Raw genomic sequence first — 23,091 nt, 5'->3', positions numbered from 1 at the left:
GCTGTACTCTTTGAGCACCACGAGAAAGGAGCAACTGGATAATGATTCATGGTAGTCTACCATGTCTGCTAAATTGAATTCCACAGAATATGCAACTGAGTATACATTCCATCAGCAAAACTTTGATGAGCTTTTGGAGATACCAAAGTGTTTTATATTTATGTCCTTTGCTTTGAAAGTAATGTTGATGTGCAAGATTTGTACCTAGGATTTTTCTCTAGGCAGTTGATAGACTCCACATACAAGGAATTTGAATGAATTAACATGCATTTGCTTGAGACTGAAAATTCTTTAGTCTACTTAGCATATCATGTGTGATAGAGTGATCATATAATTTATTATTCAATCAGAGAAGCTTTTGTCTGGGAAAATGCTAAAGTGGAAGACATATTTGGACCATAGGCACACACTGAGGCTCCCTTAGGCAAATTTAGCCTGTAGGTCATCCTACATATGAGCAAATGGGCTAGGAGACACTGGGCAGTACTCTAGACATGCAGTTGAAGTGAAAAGTATGGCAGAGAATTGCATCTTCTCCTCAACAAAGGCACAGAATATTTTTTAAAAAGTGAAATCTATGCCTGTAAATTGTTCTAGTTGCTTGGTCAAAGAAATTGTCAGGACCACAAATGAATGGAATATGTAGGATGTCCTCGTCTTCTCCTCTGCTTACTTACCAAGCCATGGGGTATTACTGAAAGTATAAAAAAAAAGGTCTTTACTAGCAGTTGAGTTCAATTAGCTCAACTGAGATGAATTTAGAAAGATAAAAGATGCAGCAGAAGAAATATATCCTCATTCATGTCCTAAAGAACACATTACCAACTCATCTTAGTTGTGAGATTACAAACATGTCATTTTCACCACCATCATCAACCATGATGTTATGAATGTGTTCTCCTGTTCTCCTATTTTCACAGGACTTTAAGATGTATCATTGATTTTAAAACACCTTTAAAACTTACTGTACACTTATTATAACTGTGTTCATAATCTTGAAATTCTTAGCACCATTAGAATTTACTTGAGTACTTGAAAATAACACGTGCTTTTTACATACATTTCTGGAAATTAAACAGCTTCTCCTTAACATTGGTCAAAAACTGTTGGCATTGATAAATACTCTGATGATAATTCTAGCCAGCATTTGAATAGGTCATATCAACCTTGTCAAGCGTTGAAAATTCTGTGCTCTATTTTGAGTGATTGGTGGTTTCCACTGCTTGTTTTTGCACTGCCTGGCAGATGACAACATTTCTGCATTTAATAACTTCTCATTTCTCTGCTGGATCATAGTTATTTTTAAGGTATTTCAAATGGCAAGTCGTGAATCACAACTTGGACTAAGTTTCAATCATAGGTGGTACTACAATTACACATATCTCAATAGAGGTGACAATACACAGACAGACACCTTCATATATAGTTAAATTTGCACATGTTCTGGCAGTTATCACAAAGCATACCTTATGCCTCTAGTAGCTGGCAAGTTGATCTTTATTTAATTATGCAATGAATACCTGATTTAAAAAATATTACAATGTTGACAAATATGCCCATAAATCAAGAAAACATGGTAATGTACTTGGCTCATTAGTTTTGCACAGAGAATAAAAACCCCTGAAAAGGCCAAATGGCAAGAATTTTCATAGTGACAGGAAAAACAAGGTAACAAAACAACCTTCACTCATGCTTTGGTTGTTTTCATACTGCTCTCTGGAACCCAGAATAATTTCATGTAGTTGCACATATTTATTCTTAAGAAGCTTGGCTATGACAGCGGTTGGTAGTGTATGACTCTGTAGCCGAATCACTTTTAAAATAGCATGTCAAGAAACAGCAACGACTGAACAGCACATGAAATGCAAACAGCGGAGATGCATGGGTCTGGGGATATTATGAAGAATGTGACTGGGCCTTGTGACTTGATTAATCAAGAGGATGGATAAATCTACTCAGGATTATCGCCCTGTCCCTCTCCCAAGTGGTTCTCATTGTCCTTTAGGGACTCTGCATAGTCAGTTTTCATGAGTTACATCTGGGGCTTGCTCCTTGTTTGCAGAACCTCGTGTGCTAGGTTCTGCAGGATCACCCCCACCTGATAATATACCTGCGTGTTTTACAAACTTGGACTGGCATTTGGACTGCTTGGCTTCAATCCTCTCTTGGTGATTATGACAACATAGTTGCTGCTGGAGAACTATTGTGAGCTCCTTGTTTGCAATCGAGTAGGAGGTGGCACCTGCTGGGCAGGACAGCTCAGGGATAGTGAGGACAGGGAGCTACTCCCCCACACTTCTATTTCTAATGAGTCTTTCTCATGCAACAAAGCCATCACTAGTGCAGAGCTCTCAGTCCCTATGATGCTCACCAAGTATTACCTGGATGTTTTAAAAGGAGCCAACTCAGTGCTACCAAAAAAAAAAAAGTGGCTACCTATTTAAAAATCAATTATCTCTTTAAGCAATCATATGACATCTATCACTCTGGAACTCAAGTGTTCTGGCATATCAGGAACTTACTGAAATAGATCAAGTCTGAATATGCCAAGAGCCAGCACCTTAGGATAAAGATGCCTGTGATAATTGTGGTGTCCTAACCTGCCTCCTACCCCATCTCAAGCAATCTGGAGACAGCATGAGGTTTCAGAGACTGGGCATGTTGTGTGCGTGTGTCTCTGTGTGTGTGCACATGTGTGTGCACTTCGTGAGCGTGTACTTTGGGACACAAATGGAGTTGAAGAGTGGGCACATCTGAATAGGTTTAAAATGAATGCAATACTATTTTTGTATCTAAAAATAAAATGAAAATTAAGTACAAACGTGAAATGAAGTAAAGGGCCTCAAACTTATGAGGCTGGTAAGTTATTCAGCAGCTGTCTCAGGGTGGGTGGGCTAGATTTAGAGAGAGGACTAGGCTTACAATGAAAGACTAGATGTAGACAATGCAAAAAAAGCAGCCCCATAAGGGACTGTAGGAGGTTCAGGGTCAAGTTGAAAGGAGGTCATAATGGTGTAATTTATATTCTCTGCCTGAACCAAAGCTTATGAAGCTCTGAGAATTATGTGGAGTCATAACAACATGCACACACACATCCCAGCTGCAAGCAGTTATGCTTTTTGAATGTTAGACACTAACAATCCCAGCAGTTGGAAAAGCAACCAGTAGGTTTTCATGGGACTCACCAGAGCTGTCTTTCATTGTCTGGAGTGCATCTAGGTGAGTGCATTCTTCACATGGTCCTCGTTCGTGCTGCAGCAGATTGTGTCACCTCTCCACACCCAGGCACTGCACTCGCCACATCTGTTTTTACTGATGAAGACAACTACACCTGTGCAATGATCAGCCAATTAAAAATTGAGGAGAAAAATGATAATTAGAATCCAAGACCCAGCTTGCTTCCTTTGGCCTTGCCTACTTTGTTGGGCCCTTCACATTCCTAACGCTTTCAAGATTTGGTAAACTGTGGTGTCTAAATCCACAGGAACTCGAAGGAAGAAGGACTTTCTAGTTTAGACATTTATGGCAGACTAAGAATGACCAAAGCCAGATGTGTTTTATTAGCTCACAGAACATTGCTTTATAGCTGCCATCTGAATGACGGTGCCTTTGTAGTTTAGGGCCCCTCTGTCCATATTTTTTCTATTTCTTCCCTTCCTTTCTTTGTTCCCTCCCTAAATTAAACCTAGACATGACATACACTTATGAGAACAGGAAGACGAGGAAGGGGAAATGTCTTTGATGCTTTTTCCCTGGAAAGTCTCTTCAGTGTTAAGCTCTTATTCCACTGGGATTTGAGGGTCTATGAAACAGTCTCCTTAGGAAGGATTATCCACAGGGAAGCATCTACTTGATTCTCTGGTAGTCACTCGACAGGCCGCATAATTGTACTGCAAATCAATACGTCGTGCCCCTAACACAGAAAAGCTCACAGCGTGTGACAGAAGTTCCTGTGAGGAAATGGTCTCTCTGGGGAAATGGAGCTGAATAAGCCCACTGAGAAGGGAGAGTGGCTCTGGCAGGGGAGCTGCCTTTCTGCTGTGAGTGGAGATAATTCAGGCCTTGGCCCAGGCTTCAGGGGCTGGGGGTGGGGGTGCCCGGATGCTGAGGCCCTTGTCCAGCTGCTTCACACTCGTCCACTCAGAGGCCGCCTTTGGCTTGAAGGGGTGTGTGCTAGGTTTATACCAATGGCCTTATATCTCCTCTGTGGCTTTTCATGGCTATCATCTTACATCCACCTCCTCCCCTGTCCCAGGGTAGCCTCCATTGCTCTCTTGACAAAATTATCTAAATTTCCCACTGATTCTAAACTGAAAATAGGAAATGCTTCAGGCTTCACTTGTTTCAAAGACTTCTTTTTAACTTGCAACTTTTCTCAGCATTCATTTGTTTTTCCGTGGGTAACCATAGCATTCAGAGAAGAAAGAAAGTCATATTTGGATGTGCTATTTGGTGACATCAAATTAGGGGACTAAGTCATTTTTAAAGCACTTATTTTATTAATGTATTCTCTACTGTGATTTATTTATCAAGATGCAGTTAATTTGTTGGCTTTGCTAGCTCCCAGCACACTCATAACTAAAATGTGCACCACTGTTCTTAGTGTGAGAAAGCGACACCAGATATTGCAGAGACTCTGTGAAGGATAATCAAACAAGAAGGTTATAAAAGGGCTAATAGATTTTTGAAAAAAGAACTACAAACAAAATGATATGATTGAAGAAAGTGGGGGAAGCAGCATGTTTAGAGGACTCAGCATGCTTTTCCAAATTATAGCCTTGGAAAGGTCACAGTGGAATTTAACAGAGTTGTCTCAGATACCAATGCATCACATTCATGCAGGGCTGGTTGAGTTTTCAGCTGGAAGAGAGTTGGTTCATCTTCCAGTTCTGAAGAGAAGTAGCTGGAAGCCAATCCCATGAGCATATGCAGACAAGTTCTACTGGTATGAGCACTGTTGTGATAGCCTGCACAAGGTGTGTCACAACAGATGAAGGAGCAGGTCAGTGATGGCAACAAAACAAAGCCGGACCAGTCCATAGAATCTGTGCACAGAACTCTTCAAAGGGCTTCAAAGCCCCCACTGGGGGGTGGGCTTCAATATTGCCCCATGAGGGGATGGCGTCAGCAATCTCCTTAATGTTGTTGTTTTTCATATAAGACACTAAGGGTTAAGATATTACGAAATGACTGCTCTGAAGAGACTGCATTCCTGAATTCAGAACCTGTTTTAGAAGGGATTATATGGGATTAAATAATAAAAATAAAGTGTTCAATCCTTATGTTTCTCTTACCAAGAACCAGATAGAATTGGGGTTTACATTCTGTTTCTGCCACTTACAGTATGAACTTGAGCAAGGCCTTACTATCTCTGAGCCTCAGTTTCTCTCACTTATAAAGTGAAAATGATGTGAAGGTTTTCACATGGTCATTACTAGTTTAACAGAGTTTTGGATCCATGATAAATACTAGTATTTTTAAAGGAAGCTTGCATTCTCATTTATTTGTAAGAGAGTTCTGTGAATTCAATTCAACAAATACTTATTGAACACTTGTAACTGCTGTGAAGCGTTCTGGATTCTGGAAACAAAGTGAATAAGACACAGACCTGCTTTCCAGGAGACTATGATCCAGTGCAGTGAGAGAATATGCATGAGCTTGATATGGTAGTCCCAAAAGTGAAATACAAACAAAGTTGTACTGGAACATGGAACAGAGAGCCATTAATTATGATGGGTGGGATTAGAGAAGACTTCTTGAGGAGGTGGCATTTGAAGTGATACATGAGTAATGGATATGTATTTTTCCCTAGTTCAATTTGTCAGCTCAATTTATTCCTTATCAGTTTGTCATGATAATTATGATGGTGGTGAATGTCACACCTTGGACTTGATGTCTAATTTAGGACAAGCAACAGAGATTATATTTCTTTTTTTAAAATTAAAAAAAAGTTTTTTTAAAGTTTTAATTATACCTCTTTTGGGGTTACAACATGTTGTTTCAATACATGCACATGCTGTACAATGATTCACATGCCAGGTACTCTTCTTTGTACTTTAGATATATTAATTTATTTAATCTTCATAAGACCCTGATGAGTTAGATAATAATACGACACCCATTTTACAGTTGAGGAAACCAAGGCATGAAAACGTTCAATAATTTTTCCCAATACCACACAGATAAATAGAAAGAATATTGCCTTGAAAATTGGAAGTCTAAGTTTTAGTTTCAGATCCTCTCTACCTAGTATGAGACCTTGAAAAGATCACTTATTGTTTGCAGAGGAAAGAAATTAAGTGAATTCTCCAAGTTCCTTTAATTGTACTAAAACTGTTTATTATCTTTGTTTTAAATCTGTTAGATGTTTTAATTTTTTCACATTTATGGATTTAATATTTCAATTTATAGTAGCTCTTCAACTTTCTTCACCTTCCTGTTTGGTGTAATTAAGGACATCAATTTCCAGTGGTTTTATATTAAGAAAAATTAACAGAAACGTCAGGTAGGAAATGGTGGGAGGGTGAGGAAGTGGAGAACGTCCTTATAGGCACGTGTATGAGAATCATATTTATTGACTTCTTTCTTGCATCTCTGCTTCCAATTTCTTTGCTTACATTTTCACCTGCTTCAAAATGACCCCTTGGAAAAATTTTTTTATACTCCATCCATTAGAATTTAAATATAAAATCTTAGTTAACATAGAACAATATGGTCACTATTTTTATATCATTACTTTAAAAATTATTTTTACTTTTATTATTATTATTTTTTCTTTATCTACATTGGGTCCTAACGAGACAAGTTAAACAACTGCATGTTATCGTCTGTAAAATGAGAAGTCAAAACAGAAATCTGAAGGGGCTGGGTTATAGATGAACATGTGATTAGAAAAGATTAAAAAAAAACCCCAAAAACCTGACTCAAAATGGCGGCCTCCCTTTGTAGTCATTCGCGGAAGGCTTCACTTCAGTGAACTGGGAAGGAAGAGGACAGGGTCACTGAAAACTCTGGCTGCCACTCAGCTGGAACCCAGCCTTCCTGCAGATTGGGCTGGCTGGGCCACAGGGCCTCTGGCTTCCTTGTTCAGGATGTGCTGTCAAAAAGAAGCCCAGAAAATTGCTGAGCCAGCTTCTCACTCTGTGTATAGGGAAGACATTTGGGGACTCACTTTGTGAGGTGTCAAGCTCGTCCAGGAGGCAGGATTCTCCTTAGAACTTTAGAAAAGAGCATTGTTTGAAAACAAAAGGTTGGATTTGGCCCCAAACATACAAGTACATGAGATTTGGAGAGGAAATCTAAAAATCCCATGGGGCATGATTTCTTGCCAACTTGTTCTCCTGAAAAGCCCTTGTTTTCCTTAGATTTACATAGCCATCTCTCCTTTACCAAGATATAAAAGTTAATGCAAATTCTTGACCCTTATGTTTGGACTAATAGTCTTCTCCCTGGCCTGCTCTGAAAATACGTTTCTCTTTCAAACGATCTAAAATGCAGAAATAAAAATGACAGTCCTTTCTGATTTCTTCAATCATATTGCTTTCTTTCTGAAATGTCTGGCGTCCTTAAGACAATTCCCCAAATATAAGTCATTCATAAACACATTCTGTCCTACTTCTCAGACTGTTTTGAATAGTCAGAGCAACTGTCCCTTCTCTGTGTGATTCCCTGCTGCCATCCCTCCAGACCTCTCCATTTCTGGCACACTTTACACTTTTTGCTTCTTAATCCAGTTTATATTCCATTCCTCACATCACTGCTGGGGTGGGTTCTATTGCATGAACCTAGCTCCAGTGGGCAGCTGCTCGTAAGTCTGGAGCAATGAGATGAGGAATGTCATCAGTGAAATATTCATAGTCACTTCATGAACTCGTAGGGTGCCTGGGATCTTATATGGCTGGTTGTAATTTTCCACTCCTGCTGACAGTGTGCTACTTGCACATGTACAATGCTCCTGAGCTGTAGCCACATCTGTAATAGAGGTGGAAGTAGGACCAACCCAGTTCTAGAGCCCTAGTGCCAATTAAATGCATCATGCCTTAGTGGGGGAGAAGGAATAAGCAGGTTCTCAAATCCCTCTTAGTCGAACATCCTCCCTTTACACTCTAATTAATGTTTGGATGGTCTGATATTCTCAGCTGCTCTCACCACCTCTGCTTCTCTTCCACTGCTGACCCTAATGTCCTAAAATCTTCCACAATCTCTAGTGGTAGAAATGGCAGTCAAGCTATCTAACATCGTTTCTTTCTTTCTTTCTTTCTTTCTTTCTTTCTTTCTTTCTTTCTTTCTTTCTTTCTTTCTTTCTTTCTTTCTTTCTTTCTTTCTTCCTTCCTTCCTTCCTTCCTTCCTTCCTTCCTTCCTTCCTTTTCTTTTCTTTCTTTCTTTCTCTCTTACTTTTGTTCTCTCTTTCTTCCTTCCTTTCTTTCTTCCTTCCTTCCTTCCTTCTTTCTTTCTCTCTCTTTCTTTCTTTCTCTTTCCTCCCTCTCTCCCTCCATCCTTCCATCCCCCTCCTTCCTTCCTTCCTCCTTTCCCTCCTTCCTCCTTTCCCTCCCTTCCCTTCCCTTCCCTTTTCTTTCCTTTCCTTTTCTTTCCTGTCCTCTCCTCTCCTGTTCTTTTCTTTCCCCTTCCTTTCTCCATCCTTCTATCCTTCTGTTCTTCCTCTTTCCTTCATTTCTTCTGTCCTTTTAACTAATGAAACATGAAGTACTTTTTCTTAGCAATAATTAAAAATATTTATTCTCTTTCATTTAAGATAAACTTGCCTTTGACCTTGTTGTATCCAAAGTTGCAATATGCTCTGTTTTACATCACTTTAGAAAGGAATGTATCTGTTGCTTCCATGACTGTTTCTAGTGTTGCTTATTTTTGATAGAATGTCAGTTACATGAAAATTTTGTTCATTCAGGAAAGTGAGTCATGAGTTATAGTATTAAAGCACTGTGAAATTCTAGGAAGTGTAAATATACCTGTTTCTATGGTTACTCATGTGCTCTCATATTTCAGAAATGCCTTTTATATTTAAAGACTTTTAAAAACTTATGGGTTATTTAAAATAGCAATTGTAATTACCTTCCTGTGGTACTTGTCAAACAATACAGAAAACAACAGAAAAGTGAACACACTCCACTCACAACCCCTGCTGATCCATGACCCTGAGTAATCAACATGAAACATTTTGTGTTTCTTTTTCCATAACTTTTGCTGCATATGTTCACAAATACAGGGAGTTTGTTTTGTTTTTGTTTGGGTTTTTGTTGTGTTTTTCTTTTACAAATGTAGAACTATACCATACACATAATTCTGCAAATTGTTTTTTTTTTTTTCATTTAACAATATAGCTTGGATATCCCTTCCAATAACCACATTTAGATCTATCTTACTCTTTTCAATAGCTGAGTATTATCCCACTGTGTGTGTGTGTGTGTGTGTGTGTGTGTGTGTGTGTGTGTGTGTGTGTGCGTGTGCATGTGTGTACATAATTTATCCAAACATTTCCCTACTGATAGACCTTGGGTGGTTATTTTCTGTTTTGTTTTATTTGGTTTTGCAATTACAAGCAATATTGTAATAAACATCTATCTAGATTGGTGAATTTTTGGAACTCATTTCCCCCCTGGTTGCTAGATTGGAGGATGGGCTTTGAAAGTTGGCCTTAAAAAAATTATGTTATTTTTTTCCTTATATAAAAAAATTAAATAATGGCAAATCTCTGTGACCTTATTGACAGAAAATTGCAGCAGTGCATAGCATGACTTCAAAACATTTTAAAATGTATTTAATTACACTGCCTTCATCTTAGGATTAATTTCTACACACTCCCATTCTGCCACCCCAGTCCCGCATTAAAAAAAATGAAACTGTAACTCTCCTGAAAATAAAAGGAATGGGAGATGACGATCAAGTATATGTTGAAACTTTGCACATGAAGGTAGAATGTTAATTAAAACAGGAATGAATATATTAATTCAAGAAGCATAAAATTATCTAAAAACAGATGTCAAAGATTTACTCAGTCTACGAATATATGCCTAATTAAATATTACTTTATTCAATTTTTGTTTATTGCATACTGCATAAGAGCATACTGTGTATTTTAAACTCTTTGGAGTATATGAAGCCCAACAGTAAGGATAATGACTACTTCTTGCCTCCATCTAAACTTGAACAAAGCAAGCAAATGTCAGCTTCTCCCAGCTTTGTCATATTGGCAACCAATGAATAGGTGAACAACTTGTCATTTAACCATTAATACCCAATGTAAATCAGATTAACAATCCAAGTCCTATGTAGCCTAGCCTAGAAAGGATGGTACCTTTAACCTAAATAACAGCATAATTGCGAATTATCTGTTTAGACACAGCCTATCCTAGTGTGAAGTCCTTATATACTCTAACCTAAAATCTCAAATCTCTGTTGTAAGAATTCAAAGAATATTTTAATTATTCAGCTACCCCCACCTATAAGCATATTTCTCATCTTCAAGAAATTTCTGCTACAATTTTTGTAGTTAGAAAATAAAAATAAATTATTTGGATGCCATTTTTCTGGAATCTCTTGTAATATAGCTTCCGTTTGTCAAGAATGAATCCTAAGCACACACATGAGTGGTACTGAGCTGATGATATTCACCAAGTGCCTATTAGACACCAGGAAATGTTTTTAAGTTATTGCTTACACTTATTTAATTCTCACAATGAAATGGTTGAGTTAGGTGATATAATTCTCTATATTTTACAGATGAGGTAGTTAAGGCCCAGAGAAGTTAACTAACTTCCTAAAAATCACATAGTTTAGACATTACAGTGGAGTCAAGTATTAAGCCCAGTTCAAGCTCTTTCTACTAGAATTACTACAAGCGCTAGAATTATTGCAAGCTGCCATAACAAGTAGACCCACAAATATGTGACAGCTCAAAGACACTCTGTGTTTATTTCTTCCTTACGTAATAGTCCAAGGCAGACATTTCTGGCCAGGGGAAGCTTCCCCAACAAGTTGATTTCAGGACCTAAGCTCCTTCCGTCCTGTGGCCTTTCCAATCCCTGAGGACTCACTCTTGCCAGAAGAAGGAGAAAGAAGCATGGAGAGAAAAACAATTGAGACTTAAATGGAATAAATTTCCAAGTGGTGCCAGAGTCAGTCACTGGCTTCATCCCCCTGCAGAAGAGCCTGGGAAATGCAGCCTCACTTTGTGTCCAGAAAGAGAAAGCAAACCTTGGTGAACAACCTAGTAGTCTTTGCTACAACTTCATTATTCGTCCACTAGGTAGAGGCAAAATACCTGTGTAAGGTGGTATGAGAAAACCAAGACATAAAAAATGGTACCGTGCCTGCCCCAGGAATTCATAATTTAATCTGGGAACAAAAAAAAAAATTAATACATAAAGAAAAATAACAGAACAAGTTTGCAATGCTAGGAGCCAATAGTGTTATAGGAATTCAAAGAAGCAAAAGACAATTGTGGGTAGGATTATTCAGGATTCGAGTTATATCTTGAAAGGGAAAAGTGAGGAGACTTTGGTATCTGAGAGGAGGACAAAATAATCTTAAAGCAAAGGAAAAGTCTACATGTGGACTAGAGTCATGACATTCAAACTTCACCTGCTTTACTGTTTTGTCCTGGGCAAGTATCTATACCTCTCGGTAAATGAAATATTCTGAGTTGCAGATATGTTGCTTGCTTTCATGGAAGACTTTCATGGACTCCCCAACACTGTGTTTAAAGCTAAACGTACAAGCTGAGGTTGATTCTTTGGATTGACCTTGGCTATATCATATTGTAACATTTAATATTCTCATAGAAGAATAAACAGATCAGAAAGGGAGATTGGCCAAACTTAGGAATATGGTGGGCATTTTGTTTGCATATTATTGCTTGATGGCTTGTTCCAGATTCCTAGACTAGTGTATCATTCTGAACCACACTCTACTCTCCTTAACCTAGGGTCATCGTTATGTCTTCAACAAAACCATGCAATTTTGCTGTGGACAGAGATAGTTTGATTACTTTCTAAAATTGTCTATTTTTGCCCCAATGTATAAAGCTCTTCTACAACAGTATCTAATTACCTTTTTACTTTATCCTGGGAATTGAGAATGATACAAGGACCCTCAAATGCACAAATCCCTCGAAACCTTTTTTAACAGCTTACTCAGAAGGGCTGAATTTGTTAACAAGTAAGTGGGGAAGGAAATACCTACTTTTTCAAGAAATGCCTTAAAACTCTTGTTCAACCTATGAGTAAGTCCACTGACATAAGCAGGCATTGCTGGCCGATACCCTAGGCACAGAACAAGAAAGCTGAGTGTAGACATTTCTTAAACTTGCTGTTGGGTCAGAAGAGAGGGAATGAATGAAATCCTGAGCAACATGGGGCATTCCTTTGTGCTTCCTGGGAGTCTGGTTAGAGGTAGTCGGGAGGGGTGAGCTTCAGGAGCTCATGCCAGTTAGAGAGGTTCTGTATTCGTTGCTCTGCTTTGATCATTAATCTACTCCAGGGCCTGCTGAGAAGGAAAGCTATCTCCTCGGCATCTGTTCATGAGTTGTGTTGACTCTTCTTGGCAAATATTTGACATCAAATTAGGAATTTCAACAAATGCCCCTTCTTCCAGGGAAAACTAACATGGGTCAGACATCAGAGAAAAGATTGAGGGCTGTATATCTGAACAAAAATATGATTTGAGGGTTCTGGAAACCCACATTGTGGATCTGAGGTAAGATCAGGCATTTCTATGTGATTTTCTCTAAAAGGCATGATCCACCAATGTGTCTGTACTGAACCTCCTCTTTTGCCAGAACGATGACTTCTGATTAACTGGGACTCTGAACATGGGAGGTTTCAGGGCAAGACAAATAGGGTAAGTGTAAGTGAACATTTAGTTGGGTCTTCGTGCCTACTATAGTTTGAATGTGTCCCCCCAAGTTCATATGTTGGAAACTTTATCCGCAATGAACGTGTTGGGAGGTGGGGTCTCACAAGAGGTGATTAGCACTCTGTCTTCATGAATGGATTAATGTCGCTATTTCATAAGTGGGTTAGTTACCACAAGAGTGGGCAAATAAAATTCCATTGTTTATTGTTTATAAATTGCTCAGTCTCAGATATTCTGTTATAGCAACACAAAACAAAGACAGTGCCTCATTCAAATGATAGTAACCTCTGATGACATTCACTGCTTTGACAAATAATTGAGTTGCCACTATGTGTCAGCCATGGTAATTAAGGCTTAGTATGCAGTGCTGTACAAATAAAAGCCTCAGTATCACGGAACATAAAGTTCTGTGGGAAAGACAGACACAACTAGTAAACAGACAAACATAACACATACCTAATGACTTGTGGCAAGTGCAGTGAAGAGAAAGCATGTGGAGCAATGACGCAGACCAACTGAGGAGGGACGGACTCAGAGAAGGCAGTGAGGACAGCTGTCTATGAGGAGGTAACATTTAAGTGGGATCCTAAAGGATAGAGAAGAAAAACGGAGCCCACTATCTAAACAGCAAGGGTAGGGGTGCCAGGAAGTGATGATATTAAAAATATTGAACTGCTAGTAAGGTAGATAACTGCAGACACAGTGCTGGAACAATGAATGTGATGGTCAGTTTTATGTGTCACCTTAGCTAGGCCACAGTCCCCGATTATTTTGGAATATTTAAGGAACTAAAAGGAGAACAGGGAGGCTGAACCTAGTGGGCAAGAGGGGAAATGGAATGAAATGAAGGGAAGACAGGGCCAGGTGGTGCAGGTCTGGTGAGGATATTGGGTTTTATTTAAAAGCTCACTGAAGCATTTCAAACAGGGAAGTGGATGCTCCATGGAAAATAAATTAGCCTGGGACTGTTGTGAAGCCAGGGACAGGAATGTACCTACGTGGTGGCCTAGACAAGACATGATGGCGGCTTGGATAAATATGACAATAGTGGAAATGCAGAGAAATGCATGGTTTTAATGGATGGAAATAGTTATGGTAGTGATTGCCGATAAAATAAAATGAGAGCAACTGAGGGGTAAAGCTAATGACCCCTCAGTTCTACGGTGGCTGATAAAAGAGAAGAATGTTTGTGCTGACCATAGAGAGGTGTTTCAAGTCACAGTAGGTAAGCCACTGAGTCGTGTGAAGAGTTGTGTTGTTTGGATTTGGGGGTGTGGTGAAATTGGCTCTTGGACTGTGACACCAGACATTTTGGGATTATGGGATAGAGATTCCACCTCCCTTCAAGTTTCCATTGATTCTTGCCCACGCCCAATCTGTTTCCCTAACCCATTTCCTTCTGCCTTGCACGTGAAGTGGTTGTTTCCCTGTTGTGATTTCCATGTTGTTGTGAAGGAGTGTGTTGCATATCACATTGCAGTGCTTATTTCAATTTTAAAACACTAAGGTTGTTCTTATACAACTGCAGAAATATTGGACCAGGTCCAAGAAATGTGTTTTGTTCATCTTGATAGGAGTTTTCTTCATGCAAAATGTAATCCAGAAGAATGATGGGCTGGGGTTTTAAATATACCTTGACTAATTCTCAAAAGGATTTACATGGTTATTGACAGCAACCTGCTTTAGACAATATCAAGGAGGCCAACAAGGACAGCTTTTGAAAGAGTCTGTGGCTACTTTGGTTTATACTCAAATATTATTATATGTTGAATTGTGTCCCCCTTAAAAAAAAAAGGTATATATATATATATATATATATATATATATATGTAGGAGTTCTAATTCTCACTACCTCAGAATATTACCTTACTTGAAGATAGGGTCTTTACAGAGGTTATCTATTCAAATAAGGTCACTAAGGTGGGCCTAATTCGATAGGAATGGTGTTCTTATAAAAAGCAGAAATTTGAACACAGATATGCATAGAGGGAAGGTGATGTACAGAGACGGAGAGAGTAGCTGGCCATCTACAAGCTAAGGACTAAGGCCTGAAACAGATTTTTTCCTTACAGCCTTGAGAAGGAACCAATCTTGGTGACACCTTGATCTTGAACTTCTGACCTCCAGAATTGTGTGACAATGAATTTCCGTTGTTTAAGCCACCTAGTTTATGCTACTTTGTTACGGTAGACCTAGCACACTGATATATTAAGTCCATATACTGAAAATCCTAAAATATAGGTTGTCACTTGGGCAAATCAAATTCAGCCTCCTTAACTTAAAATATCAGATCATTACTAATTTTGAAAATAAATCAATTTATGTAGTGTCATTTTTGCAGAATAAAATGAATCTAAATAAATAGCTCACTGATTCTTTTAAGACATTTAAATATTTATATCTAGTCGCCCTTTGTGAACTGTTACTATGTAGCTCATCTATATCAATCAAATCAGTATAAGCCCTCCCTATTGTTTTGAAGAGCTTGCTTTATTTAATGAAAAATTGTTATATAATCATTATATATGATTGAGTATAATTCTTGATTTTCCATATTGCCATACAAATCAATTTTGGTAGCAGTGCTGTATTGCTTTAGTACTTACTACTTTACAATATATTATATTTGGTAAGATGACTTCTTTTTTGCTCCTCTTCCTCACATTATTCCCTGCTATAGCATACTGTGGTGGCCAAGACCTCAGTCTCTGTATATGCTGACTCCTTCACTTTTTAGCCGTGTGATCTTATGAAAATTCCTTACCCTCTCGGTGCCTCAGCCTTTTTGCTGGATTGCCATGAAGAAAAATAAATGAACGGAAAGTGCTTAGAACTACGCCTGATGCATAAAAAACACCCAGTACATGCTACCTATCATTGCTGCTATGAGCCAAGCATTAAAGAGAGCAACTCTAATGAATGGTACAAATAAAAGACCCTTCTACAGATAAAAAAAGCTGAAGCCACAGAGAAGCTCAGTAACAAGTGAGTGGGGGATTGAGGATTCAAACCTGGGCAGTACTAAAGGCCACTCTCTTCACCAAAATACAGTAAGTCCTCTGCATGGGGAGCCTCAATAAAAGTTAGCTATTTTTATCTTAGTCATACTCGTTAACTTTCCCAACATAATTATAGAATTATTTTCTAGAGTTCCAAAATGTCCTGTTTGAATTTTTATTGGGATTGCTTTAAATTCATAAATAAACTTGGAGAATATTGTCATCACAGTATTTATCTTTACAAAATGGTTTTCTAAAAATGGGTCATGCCCATCCCTTTTTAAATTTATTGCTAAACACTTTATGTGTGTTATTTTGAATACCAACTCTTTTTTAAAACTTTCTTACTCTTTTGCGTTTCCTAGATAGAGAATTAAGTTGAAGGGAAGAGAAATTAAGGATGAAAGCACATGATACATGTATTATTTTATTTATTTATTTATTTATTTTTAATTTTATTTTGTCGATATACATTGTGGCTGATTATTGCTCCCCATCACCAAAACCTCCCTCCCTTCTCCCTCCCCCCCTACCCCCCAACAATGTCCTTTCTGTTTGCTTGTCGTATCAACTTCAAATAATTGTAGTTGTTATATCTTCTCCCCCCCCGTTTGTGTGTGTGTGTGTGTGTGTGTGTGTGTGTGAATTTATATATTAATTTTTAGCTTCCACCAATAAGTGAGAACATGTGGTATTTCTCTTTCTGTGCCTGACTTGTTTCACTTAATATAATTCTCTCAAGGTCCATCCATGTTGTTGCAAATGGCAGTATTTCATTCGTTTTTATAGCTGAGTAGTATTCCATTGTGTAGATGTACCACATTTTCCGTATCCACTCATCCGATGATGGGCATTTGGGCTGGTTCCAACTCTTGGCTATTGTAAAGAGTGCTGCGATAAACATTGGGAAACAGGTATACCTTCGACTTGATGATTTCCATTCCTCTGGGTATATTCCCAACAGTGGGATAGCTGGGTCGTATGGTAGATCTATCTGCAATTGTTTGAGGAACCTCCATACCATTTTCCATAGAGGCTGCACCATTTTGCAGTCCCACCAACAATGTATGAGAGTTCCTTTTTCTCCGCAGCCTCGCCAGCATTTATTGTTCATAGTCTTTTGGATTTTAGCCATCCTAACTGGGGTGAGATGGTATCTCAATGTGGTTTTGATTTGCATTTCCCGGATGCTGAGTGATGTTGAGCATTTTTTCATATGTCTGTTAGCCATTTGTATATCTTCCTTAGAGATATGCCTACTTAGCTCTTTTGCCCATTTTTTAATTGGGTTGCTTGTTTTCTTCTTGTACAGTTGTTTGAGTACCTTATATATTCTGGATATTAATCCTTTGTCAGATATATATTTTGCAAATATTTTCTCCCACTCTGTTGGTTGTCTTTTAACTCTTTTAATTGTTTCTTTTGCTGTGCAGAAGCTTTTTAGTTTGATATAATCCCATTTGTTTATTTTTCCTTTGGTTGCCCGTGCTTTTGGGGTCGTATTCATGAAGTCTGTGCCCAGTCCTATTTCCTGAAGTGTTTCTCCTATGTTTTCTTTAAGAAGTTTTATTGTTTCAGGGTGTATATTTAAATCCTTAATCCATTTTGAGTTGATTTTAGTATACGGTGAGAGGTATGGATCTAGTTTCATTCTCCTGCATATGGATATCCAGTTATCCCAGCACCATTTGCTGAAGAGGCAGTCCCTTCCCCAGTGAATAGGCTTGGTGCCTTTGTCAAAGATCAGCTGACAGTAAGTGTGTGGGTTGATTTCTGGATTCTCTATTCTATTCCATTGATCAGTGTGTCTGTTTTTATGCCAGTACCATACTGTTTTGGTTATTATAGCTTTGTAGTCTAGCTTAAAGTCAGGTAGTGTTATGCCTCCAGCTTTATTTTTTTTGCTCAGCATTGCTTTGGCTATGCGTGGTCTTTTATTGTTGCATATAAATGTCTGGATAGTTTTTTCCATTTCTGAGAAAAATGTCTTTGGAATTTTGATGGGGATTGCGTTGAATTTGTATATCACTTTGGGTAGTATGGACATTTTCACTATGTTGATTCTTCCAATCCAAGAGCATGGGATATCTTTCCATCTTCTTGTATCCTCTCTAATTTCTCTCAGCAGTGGTTTGTAGTTCTCATTATAGAGATTTTTCACCTCCTTGGTTAACTCAATTCCTAAGTATTTTATTTTTTTGGTGGCTATTGTAAATGGGCAGGCTTTCTTGATTTCTCATTCTGCATGTTCACTATTGGAGAAAAGAAATGCTACTGATTTTTGTGTGTTGATTTTGTATCCTGCTACTGTGCTGAAATCATTTATCAATTCCAACAGTTTTTTTGTAGAGGTTTTAGGCTGTTCGATATATAGGATCATGTCATCTGCAAACAGGGACAGTTTGACTTCATCTTTTCCAATCTGAATGCCCTTTATTTCCTTCTCTTCTCTGATTGCTCTGGCTAGTACTTCCAACACAACTGATTCATCTGAAATACAAGGAATCATTCGAGACTACTATAAACAACTATACGCCAACAAATTTGAAAATCTGGGGGAAATGGATAAATTTCTGGACACACACAAGCTCCCAAAACTGAACCGTGAAGACGTAGAAAATTTGAACAGACCAATAACAATAAAGGAGATTGAAGCTGTTATCAGAAGGCTCCCAACAAAGAAAAGCCCAGGACCAGATGGATTCACAGCAGAATTTTACCAAACATTCAAACAGGAATTGACACCAATTCTTTACAAACTATTCCAAAAGATTGAAATGGACGCAAATCTCCCAAACTCATTCTATGAAGCAAACATCATCCTGATACCAAAACCAGGTAAAGATATAACCAAAAAAGAAAACTACAGGCCGATATCCTTGATGAATATAGATGCAAAAATCTTCACTAAATTACTAGCAAACAGAATACAGCAACACATACGTAAAATTATTCATCACGATCAAGTGGGATTCATCCCAGGGATGCAAGGTTGGTTCAACATACGCAAATCAATAAATGTGATACACCATATTAATAAACTCAAACACAAGGACCATATGATCATCTCTATAGATGCTGAAAAAGCATTTGATAAAGTTCAGCACTCATTCATGACAAAGACCTTCTATAAGTTAGGTATAGAGGGAAAGTATCTCAACATAATTAAAGCCATATATGCCAAACCCACAGCCAATATCATCCTGAATGGGGAAAAGCTGAAAGCTTTTCCTTTAAGAACAGGAACTAGACAAGGATGCCCACTCTCACCACTCCTACATGTATTATTTTATATGTTAAATCTCAGTCGGTCCTCACAAGTTGTTGGTGAAGTATACAGTTCATCACTTACTCTGTGCATACACCCACCTGTGCACTGACGGAACGTGGCCAGAGATGGCACTCAACCATTAGACCTGTGCTCTCTCTGAACTCACAAGCCGTCATTGCCATGGGGATTTTGGTGCTGCTGGCAATTCTTCTCCAACCCCTTTCCCCACTCTTGTCACACGGCTACTTCGTGTCTTTTCTCATATAAAACCCCCGACATCTTCTCCTGCATTGTCCCTCCCATTTTTATTTTTCTGAGAAAATTCACACAATCAGAAGAGACCACACACATCCTCTCCAACCCACCTAATTGCCTGTGTGCCCGTGCTCTCTTCCTTCACTCCTGTCACCATGGACACATTGTCCATGCTCCTACCTCGACCAGCTCTTTGCTCTGTGTCCTAGATTCCCTCACCTCTCACCTACTCATGGGCACTGCTCCTGCAATTAATCATTCCCACTCTGTCCAGTATCATCAATTTTCCCCTCTTCACTGGATTGCTACCATCAGCACGCAAGCATGCTGTAATTTTATCCACATGGGAACAAACAACCTCTCTCTAGTCCCCACTCCCCTTCCAGCAATCACACCGCTTTTCATCAGAAAGATTGTATATTTTTGTTGTTTCCAGTTCCTCTCATCACATTCGTTCTCTTGAATACATTATGAATTTACAGAATTGTATATATAATTGATGGTTTCCAGTCTACTGCAATTATTATTATTATTTTTTGATGTTCATATTACCTCCCCTTTCCCCCGTAGTGAGATCTCCTTCAGTTTGGCTCCCATGTCCTTTTAACATAACCCTAACACTCTTTTTTAGTTTGTTATAAAAATATCCTTGGCTCATTTTGTGTATTTTCTGCCTCAGATTTGGAATGAGCCTTTTCTCCAAAGAACCTGGTTCCTTCATGGGAAATTATATTTTGAGACCATAATTTGGGCCTTACAGATGCTAATTGCTACTAGTGTTTCATAGCTTCTAGGCCTCTTCAGTAAACAGATCTAAGGAATTTAAATATTTTTTAAAAATATTTCTAAGTATTTATGTATTTTAGGAAAGAGAAAAGTGCATCATGATTTCATGCTGCTATCAGTTCAAACTGAAAATTATAGACTTTTCACTTAACTACTTTGACATTTTGCTTTCTTTTCTCTTGAACTGAAAATCTTGATTCCCAATAATGTTGACATAATTATTTATTTTCTTTATCCTACTATATATAAAATGCTTTCAAAATAACAATATGAATATGAATACTACTTCAAACAATACTAATGTAATTTAAGCTATATTTGTCTTTCTTTTTACCCTTAGAATATAACCCACTAGGGATACACTAGCAATATTTAGTCAAAATAGTGTATTTAAAAGTCAATTGAAATGTCTTCTCTGTGCAATAACTTGATATAGAGTTGGGTTTTTTTTATTATTTTCCAAAATTGTTTTAATCTAAATTTTTCCCTTTTTATTTTTCTTTGTTTTTTAATTTTGTTCCATAATTATGTAAAACATTTCAATAGTTCCAAAATCAAAATGATAAAATAAAGTACATTCAGGTAAATCTAACTTCTGTCTCCTTTCTGGTGTTTCCTGTCCTCCTTCTACAGATACAGGTAACTATTTTATAGTTTTGTTTTCTCCTTTTCTTTATTATTCATATATATATATCCTTTTAATGCCTGCATAGCCCTCCAGCCCCTATTAATGAACATTTAAATTATTTTCATTCTTTGGCTTTTTCAAATACTGCAGCAATGAAAAAATCTTGTGCATCTATCATTTCATATTTTTTCCAGGTTATGTTTGAGATAGATTCCTAAAAGTGGGATTATTGAGTCAAAGGGTGATATACATATCTTGTAAAATTTTCCCCATAGGGTTTCTATCATATTGCATTCCATCTGACAATGTATGGGAGCACCTATTTCTCCATAGCCTTGCATCAGAGTTTTTGTTTTTAAACTTTTGAGTTTTTTGGTGGTTTTGGGGGGTTTTTTGTTTGTTTGTTTTTTAAATTTTTCCATTTTTTGCTAATTTAAGAGAGAAATGGTATTTCAATATTGTTGTATTTTGTATTCTCTTATTATAAGTGAAGTTGAGCATATTTTTGTATGTTTTGTCCGCCACATGCATTTCTTTTTCTGTGAATTAATTTACATATTTTGTTCATTTTTCAATTGATTTGTTAGGTGCTTTTCTTCCCAAGTTTACCCTTATCTTTTGAATACATTCCAACCAGGCTTTTGTTTCCACCATCCCACTGATCAAGTTTACCCATTACCTTCATTCACCTAAAATCACCCAGGTCTTGTCTTATCTGACCTGTCGGTAACAATGCAACACTGCTGACCACTCCCTCTTACTGATTTGTAAAGACATGCTTCACTTGACCTCTGGCTTACCACACACTCCTGCTTATCCTGCCTCCTCACTGCCCCCTGCCTCCCCACTTCTTGTGTTTTACACATCTCCCCAACCTCTAAATGTTGGCATATCTCAGGACTCAGTTACACTCCCTGCCTGAAAGGGTCAACCAGGCTCATAGCCTTAAATATCGTCTATAGACTGATGACTGTCCAATGCAGACCCTCTACCTTAAACTTCAACACCAGGTGCCTGGCTGTTTACTCTCCACTTGGATGATCTGTAGGCATCTCAAAATTAGCAAGTCTAAAATCCATCTTATTAACATGTCTTAAAATCCACCTTATACCCACATCCCCGAGTTCTTTTCCACTCTTCTAAGAGCATTAGTAAAACATTTTGGATTCATGTTTGACTCTTCTCTTTCTCTCGAGTCTCTTTCAGCAAATCTTGTTGGCTATTTCTTCAAATTATATCCCAAATCTGACTTTTGATTGTCATCTCTCTCCTGGGTTATTGCAGAATCCTCCTAACTGGTCTCCTGGCTTCTTGTACTTGTTGCCCTTACAGTTTGTTTCAACATAGCAGCCACAATGATCCTTTACAAATATATGTCCAGTCATGTCACTCCTCTGTTCAAAGTATTGCAGCAGCTTCCCATTTTGTCTAAAATAGAAGCTAAAATGCCTACAGTGACTACAGACCTCACAGGGTATTCCCAAAGGCCCCCGCCCAGGCCTCGGCCCCACCCTTCCGCTTTCATTCTGGTTCATTTCAGTCTAGACATACCACCCCTGTGCTGTTACAGTCAATAAATCAAGTATGTTTTCCCCCAAGGGTGTTTGGTTTGCTATTATTCTGGAATGTTCTTATCGTTCATCATCCTTCACATATCATCTCAACTATTCCTCTATCAGTAAGGACTTCCCAGACTATCCTATTTAAAATAACACATATCCATCTGCCCATAGCTCCTGTCACCTGGTAATCTCTAGCCCAATTCCCTACTTTACTTTTCTCCATAGTACTTACAACTATATGAAGTGCTTTATAATTTACTTGTTTACCTGTTTATTGTCCCTATGTGCTTATCAGACTATCAAATCTGTGATGGCAAGAATTCTCATCTTGTTCATTGCTGCAATCCCAGTGTCCTAAAGCAGTGATTGGCTCCAAGTTGCTTCTTAAATATTTATTGAATAAATCACTATGTGCACTAAGTGTTAGCATCTTCATCTTAAGCTAAGGAGATTGGGTCTCAGAGAGTTAAATAATTTCCCAAGGTCTTGTAGCTGGTAAATGATGTCAGAATCTGTGCTCAGTCATATCAGACTCAGAGGCTCCCTCTTTCTTTGGTACTATGCTGCCTCCCAGGATGAAGGCTTTATATTTCCATTTTAATTTTGAGGAAATGGTTGAAATACAGGATAAATCTTTAGAGAATCTGGATTTTAGTCTTAGCTTGGCCAGTAAATAATGGTGAATCATGGGGAAGCAATCTAAGTTTTTTGATTCTTAAT

Source organism: Cynocephalus volans, chromosome 2 (assembly GCF_027409185.1).
Source record: "Cynocephalus volans isolate mCynVol1 chromosome 2, mCynVol1.pri, whole genome shotgun sequence".
NCBI classification, from domain to species: domain Eukaryota; kingdom Metazoa; phylum Chordata; class Mammalia; order Dermoptera; family Cynocephalidae; genus Cynocephalus; species Cynocephalus volans.
The sequence above is the reverse complement of the archived record's forward strand: the minus strand, read 5'-3'. Positions refer to the sequence as shown.